Here is a 12,629-nt window from a genome sequence, read left to right as displayed (position 1 = left end):
ACTGATCATGCATAAGTAATAAAAGTTTTGAAACATTTTTTTTTTATCAAGGTAAATTTTTTGAAACTAATGCACGTAGTACAAAGCTTGGAAGAAAAAGAACACATCCATACTACTAAAAATGTATGAGAAATTCAATGTCAAATTGTAGTCTGACCTATCTATACTCTAAAACTATTAAGATTTCACAAATCACAAAAGGAACACTAAACACCTGCATAACCTGGCAAGTATTCAGTTTGATCACAAATCATAACGATATTTTCACAAACTTAACCACTTGTACAACTCGACATGTGTTGAATTTTATTACAAAAAGTATCATGCAATTAAGAATGAAACCATTCAATATGAATTGCAATTTATTCTATCAAGTTTTCGATGTGGAATTACAGTCTTCAACAAAAACCGGTATATCTGTGACATGTTGTTCCCTTTATTTTCAAAAAGTTTAAAATACTTTTTATTTAATTTTAAGAAAAGTATGATATTTCATTCATTGATAAAGGCCTTTACAAATATTTATCATGAAGAACTCGGCCCCAAAAGAGTCCTGGCAAGCTAGGTATAAAAATATTACAATAAAGCATCACTAATCGGCAAATAATGAGTAGACTTCAAGCACTCGTTTGAACTCATTGAAAACCGCACGATTACACAGATCAATAAAACTGTTAATTTTCGTGTTACATGGAAATTATGTGAGAACAAAATCTCAAACCATAAATTGGAACATGGAGTACGATGTCAATGGATCAATCACATCATCTAACCGTCCCCACAATCCTTGAACACCATATGAAGTAGATCCAGCTAATCAAACAGCTCCATCCTTTACACTTAGATCCAAAAGAGGTAGCACACCCAAAAAAAAATAAATTTAAATGAAGCAACTCTCCTATAGAGAGAAATCAAACTAGCAAACTCAAATCGAACCAAAGTCCAAGACAATTCTTGAAAAATATTAAATATAAACAAAATAAGAGGATAAAATCATGTCGCCGCACCACATCCTCCAAACATCCGAAAGTCATATCACTACACCAGCCAAACCCAAGTGTCGTAGTGACTAAACTTGATCCCTATGTAATTAGGCATCTTCCATGGCTTCCAGCTTCAACTCTATATCAAATGTGATAACTAAATTCAAAACTTTGTATTAACTATGTGCATAGGTCAAAAGACGACGATTACCATGTTGACTAAAGTGTTTCACGGTGACAATTTAACGTCAAAATAGAATAAACGGAAATTAAAAGGGAAGAGACTAAGAATGATTTTCAAGCAGATTGCCCCAAACCCCAAAGCCAAAGGCAGGGCTCGATGGCAGAGGAATTTTCCTGGGTTTTCTCTAGACGGCTACGGTTTTTCGTCAGATTTGTTAACACCGTTATACAATGAATTATTTACTATCATCCTAAACAAAACTTTACGGTACAAATAAAACCAGATTTGTTAACAACGTTATACAATGAATTATTTACTATCATCCTAAACAAAACTTTACGGTACAAATAAGTTTAAAATACTTGAATCCGTTTTTTTTTTTTTTTTTTTTCCGACTATTTTTTGTGCGTTGCAATTTCTCAAAATCCTTGAATCCGTTTTCTTTTTGCATTCTTCAACGTTGAATTAATAATGACATTGCAAGTCTCAAGCAATTAATTTTTGCAAGTTCACGACTAATTAATCTGATTTTGTTCTTTTAAGTAAAGGTTACTTAATTGATTTTCAATGCGAAAAAAAGAAGAAAAATAGCTTAGATGTTGCAACTGATCGCAAATCGTTAAACAATAAATTTGACATCAAGACAACTTAACCAAATGACTTTCGTTAGGAGGATTGCTGAAGTTCTCTTTTGACTGCAGAGCTTTTGCTGTTGTACAACATTGAGGAACACAAATGTCTCTGCGACTAATTAGCCACGTTGCTATATTTATATCATCTTTGCCATGCAAAAAATGACATTATTGCTAACTCACTTCTCTTATCTTGTACATAATTACAAATGAGTCCAACGCACATTTCCACGACTCACTTGTATTAAAAAGTGTGTCAACAATAATATCAATTTAGTGTGTCTAAATATAATTACTGATACCATATCGACTTGCAACATTTCAATTTACAAATTAATTTAAACTGAATAACGACATGTTTTTTTTTTCTTTTCTAGAGCAACAACTAGTATCTATTTAAGAACTTGCAACGTTCTAAATTAATTGTTTTGAGAAAAAGAAAACAGTTTTTAGGCAGAAATATTATTTGTTATTATTACTTCTTTGCAACATACTTTGTAAGTAATTGGTCATAAACATTACGTTTTCTCATCAAAAGGCAAAAAAAAACATTATGCTTTCAAGAACTCAAGAAGAAAATACTGCAGTAGAAAAAATTGCAAGACAATGAAGGGACGAAGCTCTGCAACAATACCCTTCATTCTCTCATTCCTTTTGCTCTTTGGAAGCACTGTTTATTGTCTCACTCCTTTCTGTGCATCTATTGATCCACCAATAAAGGATAAAATACACCCCCATACCGCTTCCGAAACATTCCCTGTAAGAATATGAGTATGAGATAAAGAAGTTTTGAGAACAGTTAAAGGTATTCAATTAGAGATGGAAAGTCCTATTGATAAGAGGAGTGCTGATCCTTTACAGTAAAGGATTTGGTTAGCATACGGAAAACAAGAGGTGGTTTCCAATTAGGATTTGATAGGGAATCCTGATCAGTCTTGGAAAAGTCTATATGTATATATATAGTGGCCTCTCTTCTCACAGAAATAATGCTCATACTGGACCATAACCTATCTGTGAGTCGAGCTCTTGATATTCTGCAAGAGAAGAGAAGGTTCACTGGATTGCTGCGATGGCTTCAAGTGCTGGTGTTGCTGCAGGTATGATTCACTTTCTGTTTTGTAATGTGCATATATTTGATTAGTCCTTTTGTGTTTGTAGTTCATGTTTTGGTCTTGGTGATTGGTTGCTAGTTACATCTTACATGTGGTATCAGAGCCACAAGACATACAAACTTGAGTTCAAATCTGTAAAGGTTAAAAGATGTGTGTATTCATTAAAAAAAAAAAAAAAAAAAAAAAAAATTTGCCCTGACAGAAAATCGAAGTTGGGTTCTCGAGACCAATAGAACGGCTGTGGCAGAAAACAACGGCTCTTTTTGAAATTGAAAAATTTTGACCGTTGGAGCCACTAAACCACAACCGAATGGGATTTCCTCGGATTGGGGTCAAATTTTGATCTGGGTTTTCATAAAATTCGAAACCTTATGTTTTCAAATTCTAAATTCGCTTCCGCTATCTTCATCGAGAATTTGAAATCAGTAATTAAAAGGTATGGTTGTGTTCTGCAAGTTTTGAAATTCCAGTATCTGGTTGAATATGTATAAATACATGTTGCTGCATTATGTGTTCATAAATTGATCATGATAATCGATATTAAACATAATATAATTGTTGGTTTTGGAAGTAGATTAAAAGATTCTAGATTTAACCTTGTTTATTTTGCATCTATGACATGATTGCGAGGACTCCATGCTCAATAAATGTTTAAAGATACATGGCTGCTGCGACATGTTGATTGGATCCTAAGTATATCATATGTTCTATATATGCTTATCAACAAATTGTTGATTAAGACTATGTATATGAATCTATGATTATAGTCATGATGTGCAAAGGGATGTTGGAATGAAATCTGGAACTAATGAGTTCTTATTGGTGATTTCATTGTTGCTGCAGCATCTGCAATATCATTGAGGACTATGAACTTAGCCAATATACCTATTCTAACTGGAGGAAGCAATTACAAGAAGTGGAGGCGAGAGATTGGCCTCTTGTTGACACTTAATGAGTTTGACATTGCTCTTGACACTCCCAAGCCGGTTTTAACTGATCAAAGCACTCGGGCTGAGAAAACTGATGCAGAGAGATGGATTAGAGCCAACAAGGTGGCACTTTCTATACTTGAAAGTGCCATGACAGACACTGTTCGTGGGGGGATCAAGAAGCATGAATTGGCTGTTGATTATTTAGGTGCAATTGAGAGGAAGTTCAAGGAATCTCAAAAGGCAGAAATCAGTCAATATATGGCAATGCTTACCACGTACAAGATTGAAGGCACAGGTTCCATTCGGGATCACATCATGAAAATGACCGATGCAGCTGAAAAGTTAAATTCCCTAGATGTCAACATTGGAGAAAAACAACTTGTTTTTATGATTCTCCAAGCGCTTCCAAGTAAATTCAGCCAATTGAAAGTGTCCTATAACACTCAAGACAAGAATTGGGATGTTGATGAGCTTATTGCACAGTGTGTGCAAGAAGAGACTAGACAGAAGCAAGAAAGATCAAAGGATACTGAAATAGTAAACTTTGTGCATCCGGACAAAGGGAAAAGGACATTCAATTCTTTCCCAGGAAACTATGGTAAGAATTCCAATACTAAGACTACTTCTTTTAAGCCAATTGCATCTGCTAAAGTAAGAGACTCTGTTAAGGGATCTAACAATCTTAAATTCAAACCTAAAAATATTGCCAAACTTAGATGTTTCTTCTGCAAAACTAAGGGACATTTAAGGAAAGATTGTCAAGTCTTCAATGATTACCTCAAAAGCAAGGGTGTGGAACATATCAATGTGTGTGTTGAGTCAAATTTGATTGAGATACCTGTGAATTCTTGGTGGTTTGACACTGGATGCTCAGTCCACATTACAAATTCTTTAGAGGGCTTCACAATGTCAAAACAAACTGGTTTCAAGAATTATAATGTTTTTGTGGGTGAAGGAACTAAGGTTGCAGTAGAAGCCATAGGAACGGTATTTTTAAAACTGTCTTCTGGTTTTATAATGAGTTTAAATGATGTGCTTTATGTGCCTAAAATGAGAAGAAATTTGGTCTCTGCTTCAAGAATTGTCAAGGAAGGTTTTGCTTTTCTAGGAGATGATGAAAGCTTGAAAATTTTTGAAAAGGGCAAGTTAGATCATGTACTGGGAGATGCTTACCTGAGTGACAACCTGTGGTGTTTGAACTGTACTTTAGAGTCTCATAATCAATATGTCTTAAACACAAGTACTAAAAGGATGCATTGTGGTGATGATTCATTTATTCTTTGGCACAAAAGGTTAGGACATATATCTAAAGAAAGAGTCCTGAAGTTATCCAAGGAAAACTTAATTCCAGAATTGAATTTTGATACTGCAATCGAATGTGTTGATTGTGTCAAGGGAAAGATGACTAATTTTAGAAAACTAGATGCTAAGAGAAGTCATGACTTGCTGGAAATCATACATACTGATATTTGTGGACCTTTTTCTACCAAAACCATATGTGGAAACTCTTATTTTGTTAACTTCATTGATGATTTTTCAAGATTCAGTTATACTTATTTGATATGTGAGAAGTCATCAGTTCTTGATTGTTTTAAAGTCTACAAAACTGAAGTTGAGAAACAACTAGGAAAGGTCATTAAGATTGTTAGATCCGATAGAGGAGGAGAATACTTTGGCAGGTACACTGAGGCTGGACAGAAGAAGGGGCCTTTTGCTCAATATCTCGAGCAACAAGGTATCGTTGCTCAATACACCACACCTGGGACACCACAACAGAATGGAGTTTCTGAGAGGAGGAATCGAACTTTGATTGGAATGGTGAGAAGCATGATGACAAGGTCAAAGTTACCTGGTTTTCTTTGGGGAGAGGCATTAAAGAAAGCAACTTATATCTTGAATAGAGTGCCTTCCAAAGCAGTTTCATCCACACCTTTCGAAATCTGGTGCAAGAGGCAGCTTAGCTTTGATCATTTTCATGTTTGGGGATGTAAAGCTGAGGCTCGAATGTATAATCCGAATGAGAAGAAACTTGATGCAAGGACTGTCACATGCTACTTCATCGGATATTCAGAGAAATCCAAAGGCTATAAGTTCTATTGTCCTCAAAGTCACACTCGGATTCAAGAAACTCATAATGCCAGGTTCTTTGAGGATCAAGATGTTGCAGAATTGTCACAAGGAATTTTCATATTTGAAGAACAAAATCTCACTGAGGCAGCTTCTTCCGAAACAAACTATAAAGAAATCTTGATACCTTTCTCAGCTGCAGTTCCGTTAGATGAGAATCAGTCTATTCAGGACAGAATGGAATCAGATCCTAGTTCTGAAATTCAACAAGGATCAACCACTGGAGTTATCAATGAACCATCTGCTTCATTAAGGCAATCAACAAGAATCAGGAAGACCACCATGTCAAATGACTATGTTTATTTGCAAGAAAGTGAGTTTGATTTTGGCGATATAGATGATCCTTTTACATACACTCAAGCTATGAACAGCCCTCAACATGCATTATGGAACACAGCAATCAAGGCTATAGGATGCAAATGGGTCTACAAGACCAAGAGAGATGTTCAGGGCAAGGTTGAAAGGTACAAGGCAAGATTGGTTGCCAAGGGTTTCAATCAGAGAGAAGGAGTCGACTACAATGACACATTCTCACCTGTTTCTTCCAAAGACTCTATGAGGATGATTATGGCATTAGTTGCAAATTTCGATCTAGAGCTACATCAAATGGATGTAAAAACTGCCTTTCTCAATGGTGAACTCCAGGAAAACATATACATGCTACAACCTCCTGGATTTGTTGAAAGGGGGAAAGAGAACAAGGTCTGCAAACTCAACAAGTCCATTTATGGACTGAAGCAAGCATCAAGACAGTGGTTTTTGAAATTTGATCAGGTTGTCACAGGTTTTGGCTTCGTGGAAAATAAATTGGATGATTGTATTTATATCAAATGGTCAGGATCAAACTTCATCATTTTAATCCTGTATGTCGATGACATTCTCCTTGCAAGCTCTAATGTTAAGCTTCTTAATGACACCAAGGATATACTGAGCAAAAATTTCGAGATGAAGGATCTTGGTAAGGCACACTATGTACTTGGTATTGAAATCATTAGGGACAGATCCAAAAGGTTACTTGGTCTATCACAGAAAGGTTACATAGACAGAGTATTGCTAAGATTCAATATGGAAAGATGCAATAATGCTGAAGTACCTGTGAATAAGGGAGATAAGTTCTCTAAAGATCAGTGTCCCAAGACATCAGTTGAGGTAGACAAAATGAAAAACAAACCTTATGCCTCCTTAGTAGGTAGTTTGATGTACACTACAATCTGCACAAGACCAGATAAAGCATTCATAGTAGGAATGTTAGGAAGGTTTCAAGCAAATCCAGGAGAGTCTCATTGGATAGCTGCAAAGAAGGTTCTGAGGTACTTGCAGAGAACCAAAGGATACATGTTGGTTTATGGCAAAGAAGAGAATCTGGAATTAGTTGGTTATACCGATTCAGACTTAGCTGGTGATATAGATGACAGAAAATCCACAGGTAGCTATGTGTTTATGTTTGGTGGTGGTGCAGTTTCTTGGAAGAGTGCAAAACAAACAATAATAGCAACCTCTACTATGGAGGCAGAGTTTATAGCTTGTTTTGAAGGAATGAAACAGGCTGTGTGGTTAAGGAACTTCTTAACAGATTTAAAGATTGTAGATTCTGTTCAACGGCCGATTAAAATGCACTGTGATAATAATTCTGCAGTATTTTTTGCCAAGAATAATAGAAGAACTTCAGCCTCTAGATTGATGGATGTGAAGTTTCTTAAAGTTAGAGAAAAGGTGAGAGAAGGGGCTATACAAGTGGAACATTTGAGCACTGATTTGATGATAGCAGATCCCTTGACCAAGGCGTTACCAATAGGGGTTTTTAAAGCTCATGTTTCGCGGATGGGGGTACATGAATCATTTGATCAGTGGGAGTAATCTCTTGTTGCGTATTTGACTGTCGAAGTTGCTGCTGTGAAGTTCAAAGAGCTGGTGCAGCAATGAAAACAGGTTTTATGTATTTTAATAAAGCTTAAGGCTAATATTTGTTTAGGTAGCTTTATTTTAGAGTTTTTATTTTCTAGTGAGATTTGTTACAATGGTCTATTGTGTTTCTGAAATAAAAAACTTGATAGTTCATTTGATGCTTGAAAAACAGCTTGTCTGTATAAGCAGTTGTTGTTGAACTATTGTTTCACATGTTGTCTGGAGCAATTGGTTATTTTGCTGTCAATAATGTGAAATAGTGGGAGCAAATTATTTTGCTTATCTGATGAAACTAATTGAAGTTCACAACAGTACAGATACAAATTGGATGTATGTGACTCGTGAAAAACCTTGTTGCATTATGGTTGTAATGAAGATTTTCAGAGTTCTACATTTTGAAATGTATGTAAGATTGGTTGTGATTGAAAAACTTTTGTTAACAGGACTAAGTGTACACTTCTGTCTGAGTATGATTGAATAAACTGTGTACTTAAAACTTTTCTCATACTCAAGTGGGAGAATGTAAGAATATGAGTATGAGATAAAGAAGTTTTGAGAACAGTTAAAGGTATTCAATTAGAGATGGAAAGTCCTATTGATAAGAGGAGTGTTGATCCTTTACAGTAAAGGATTTGGTTAGCATACGGAAAACAAGAGGTGGTTTCCAATTAGGATTTGATAGGGAATCCTGATCAGTCTTGGAAAAGTCTATATGTATATATATAGTGGCCTCTCTTCTCACAGAAATAATGCTCATACTGGACCATAACCTATCTGTGAGTCGAGCTCTTGATATTCTGCAAGAGAAGAGAAGGTTCACTGGATTGTTGCGATGGCTTCAAGTGCTGGTGTTGCTGCAGGTATGATTCACTTTCTGTTTTGTAATGTGCATATATTTGATTAGTCCTTTTGTGTTTGTAGTTCATGTTTTGGTCTTGGTGATTGGTTGCTAGTTACATCTTACATTCCCAACAAATTCTCAATGACTTCCTCCAATGCCTTGCGGTAAAATTTCAGTCCACCACCCACCCTATCATGGAAGCCATTTACACCCCACAAAATACCTCATTTCACCAAGTTTTGCTGGCACACACTAAAAACCGCAGATACACAATGCTTGATACTCCAAAACCTTTGGCTATTGTAGCAGCCAAGCACGAACGCCATGTGCAAGCAACCGTAATTTGCGCAAAACAACATGGGTTGCAGATTAGAATCCGAAGTGGTGGCCATGATTATGAGGGTCTATCATATGTATCGGATGTCGCCTTTGTCATTCTTGACATGTTCAATCTTCGATCCATTGATGTTAATGTGACGGAAGGGAGGGTTTGGGTTCAGTCAGGGGCTACAATTGGTGAACTTTATTATGAAGTTGGAAAGAAAAGTAGGGTTCATGGGTTTGCAGCTGGATCTTGTCCAAGTGTCGGTATTGGTGGTCACTTTAGTGGTGGTGGGTATGGTCCTTTGTTGAGAAAATATGGGTTTACAGTGGATAATGTTGAACATGCTAGACTAGTTAATGTGAATGGTGAAATCCTTGATCGAAAGTCAATGGGAGAAGATCTATTTTGGGCCATTAGAGGAGGTGGTGGAGCAAGCTTTGGAGTCATTCTTTCGTGGAAGATCAAATTGCTTCCAGTTCCAGCCAAAGTAACTGTGTTTCAGGTAGAAAGGACGCTGGAACAAGGCGCTAAGGATGTGGTTCATCGATGGCAATACGTTGCACCTAAGCTCCCTGAAGACCTCTTCATTAGAACAGCAATAAAAACCAAGAATGGCTCCCAAGAGGGCACGAAGACTGCGGTAGCAATATTCACTTGTCAATTTCTGGGACGAGCAGACAAGCTTCTTCAATTGATGAATGAAAGTTTCCCTGAGTTGGGTTTACAGCAAAAAGACTGCTTTGAAATGAGTTGGGAAGAATCCATGGTATTCTTGGCTGGTTGCCCAGTTGGAACTCCCCTAGAAGTTCTACTTTCTAGGCCAAAATTTCCTGTAATTTTCTTCAAAAGTAAGTCCGACTACGTTAAAAAACCAATTCCAAAACATGGCTGGAAATCTTTATGGAAAAATCTGATTAAGATAGATCACTTGTTAATGCAATTGAACCCTTACGGCGGAAGAATGAGTGAGATTTCTGAATCAGGAACTCCATTCCCTCACAGAGCTGGAAACCTGTTTTCAGTTCAGTACTTTATTTCTTGGAAGGAAGAAGAGATTGAGACTATCAAGCCGAATATTCACATGTCAAGAAAGTTGTACAAAAGTATGGCTCCATATGTCTCCCAGAACCCAAGAGAGGCTTTGCAAAACTATAGGGATCTTGACATAGGTGCCAATCTGCACAACCGGACTAACTTTCGAACAGCTAGACGTTATGGTAGCAAATATTTCAAGGGTAACTTTGATAGATTGGTACGTGTGAAAACTATGGTAGATCCCCATAATTTTTTCCACCATGAACAAAGTATTCCTCTCCTTTAAGAGATGCATAGAATCATAAAGTCAATTGCATTGGTAATGTACCAACAAACTTGTAGGTAAGGATACAACAGGGTGGAGTGGGCAAAAACATACAAGCAATTGGAGTTATGAAATTAAAAATTCTTGTTAGTATGGCGTTTCCTATGACACAATTGATTAGTTCTGAGAGTTTTGATCTCTGACATGATCTTTGTAGTACTAGATTCATTGGCTTCAATGGATCCTTCATCAGTTTCAGTTTCTTGCAATATTTGGGATTAGTTGTTAATTAACTTTCATTTTTGTTTTTTGTTTTTGTGTAAGGGCCCTCTTACCGGGAGTCATGTTCTTCACTTTGTTTTAATCTTAAATCTTCTCCTTTAATGAATAAAATATGTTGTATTCTTGTTAATAAAAAAATTATGACATTAAAACAAATTGAAAATTAATACAGTTAATTATTGAAAGTAGTGGACTGCTCTGGTGTTATTCTTTTGACCCCTTTAATGAAGTTATTTTCTAAGCAAAAATAAAAAATAAAATTAAAACCAACACGCAATGTACTGCTACATTGTCACATGCACAAGCCTTCACTCATCACATGCGCAATTCCCTTCTCTTTCTCTCCATCTATTTCGTAATTTTTTTTTCTTTTTTATTTTCCTCCTTTCTTTCTCCCTATCTGTCACATCGCGGCCTGGGACGGATCACTTCCTGGGCCCGCTCCACCACCGTAGCACGATATTGTCCGCTTTGGGCTTACCATTCCCTCACGGTTTTATTTTTGGGAACTCACGAGCAACTTCCCAGTGGGTCACCCATCATGGGATTGCTCTAGCCCCTTTCTCGCTTAACTTCGGAGTTCCTATGGAACCCGAAGCCAGTGAGCTCCCAAAAAGCCTCGTGCTAGGTAGGGATGGGAATATACATTTAAGGGTCACTCCCCTGGACGATGTGGGATGTTACAATCCACCCCCTTTAGGGGCCCGACGTCCTCGTCGGCACACTCGTGACCAGGGTTAGGCTTTGATACCAATGTCACATCCCGGCCCGGGGCGGATCACTTCCCGGACCCGCTCCACCACCGTAGCACGATATTGTCTGCTTTGGACTTACCATTCCCTCACGGTTTTGTTTTTGGGAACTCACGAGCAACTTCCCAGTGGGTCACCCATCATGGGATTGATCTAGCCCCTTTCTCGCTTAACTTCGGAGTTCCTACGGAACCCGAAGCCAGTGAGCTCTCAAAAGGCCTCGTGCTAGGTAGGGATGGGAATATACATTTAAGGATCACTCCCCTGGACGATGTGGAATTTTGTCCCCACATGAGGTATTTACAACAAATTAAAATAACAATTAGAGTGCAAAAAAAATTAATTTAACATAGTACATTCTTATATTACTCAATATTATAAGTTTATGTTATATTTAATATTGTTAATTTAACATAAATTCTTATAAATATTATTCATTCCATTTTCTCATAACAATTCAAGTGACAAAATTAATTAATTCGACTAAATTTTTATTAATTTAACAAAAATAGTAGAAATTTATCTAAGTACTTAAATTAAAATTTTTAAATAAATAAACTTGTGTATTATACAATTTAAAAATTAAAGAATTTAGTGATAGAAACCTGATTTGTGGAAGAATTCCGTCGTTGATCAATTCTTTATGTACTCAGCCAGCTCAAATAAATTCCCTACAAAAACAAATTGTAACTAAAAATTAAACATAAGAGGAGAAAATAAAAATATTACAAGCAAGAAAAACTTACTGTTGTGAAGAAGGAACAAATGAAGTTGGAAGAACAAATAAGAAAGGTGACAGGGAGAGAACACGGGGAGGCTTTGTAAATTGGAAGAACGAATAAGAAAAATGCAAGAGAAGAAGAAGAAAACACGGGGGAGAGTATATATAGACCATCAATCTGTCGCTTACAACAGACACCGGGTTTCAAAATATTTTAAAAAAACTAAAATCTATGTCGCTCAGAACCGACGCAAGCTTTAAAATATTTAAAAACAAGAACTAGTGTCGCTCAGTGTCGCCTACAAGTGACACCCATAATTTATGTCGCTGAAAAGCGACACTATTTTATTTAAAGCAACGCCAGTATTTAAAAATTATTAAAATGTGTGTCGGTTATAAGCGACATTAAATGTTTACGTCGGTTTAAAAGTGATATAGACATTTAAAAGTGATATAGACATTTTATGATGCTTTTAAGTGACAGTAAATCCGACGTCATGTTCAGTGGATGTCGCAACTCTCTTGTCTGTCAC

General features: G+C 36.5%; 1 pseudogene; it reads left to right on the top strand.

Annotated features, from left to right (window-relative positions):
- The first annotated feature begins 8,624 nt into the window (after positions 1-8,624).
- LOC137724626 (berberine bridge enzyme-like 7) lies at positions 8,625-10,362 on the top strand (annotated as a pseudogene).
- Positions 10,363-12,629: the final 2,267 nt, after the last annotated feature.

This window comes from Pyrus communis, chromosome 2 (assembly GCF_963583255.1).
Source record: "Pyrus communis chromosome 2, drPyrComm1.1, whole genome shotgun sequence".
NCBI classification, from domain to species: Eukaryota; Viridiplantae; Streptophyta; class Magnoliopsida; order Rosales; family Rosaceae; genus Pyrus; species Pyrus communis.
The sequence above is the reverse complement of the archived record's forward strand: the minus strand, read 5'-3'. Positions and strand labels throughout refer to the sequence as shown.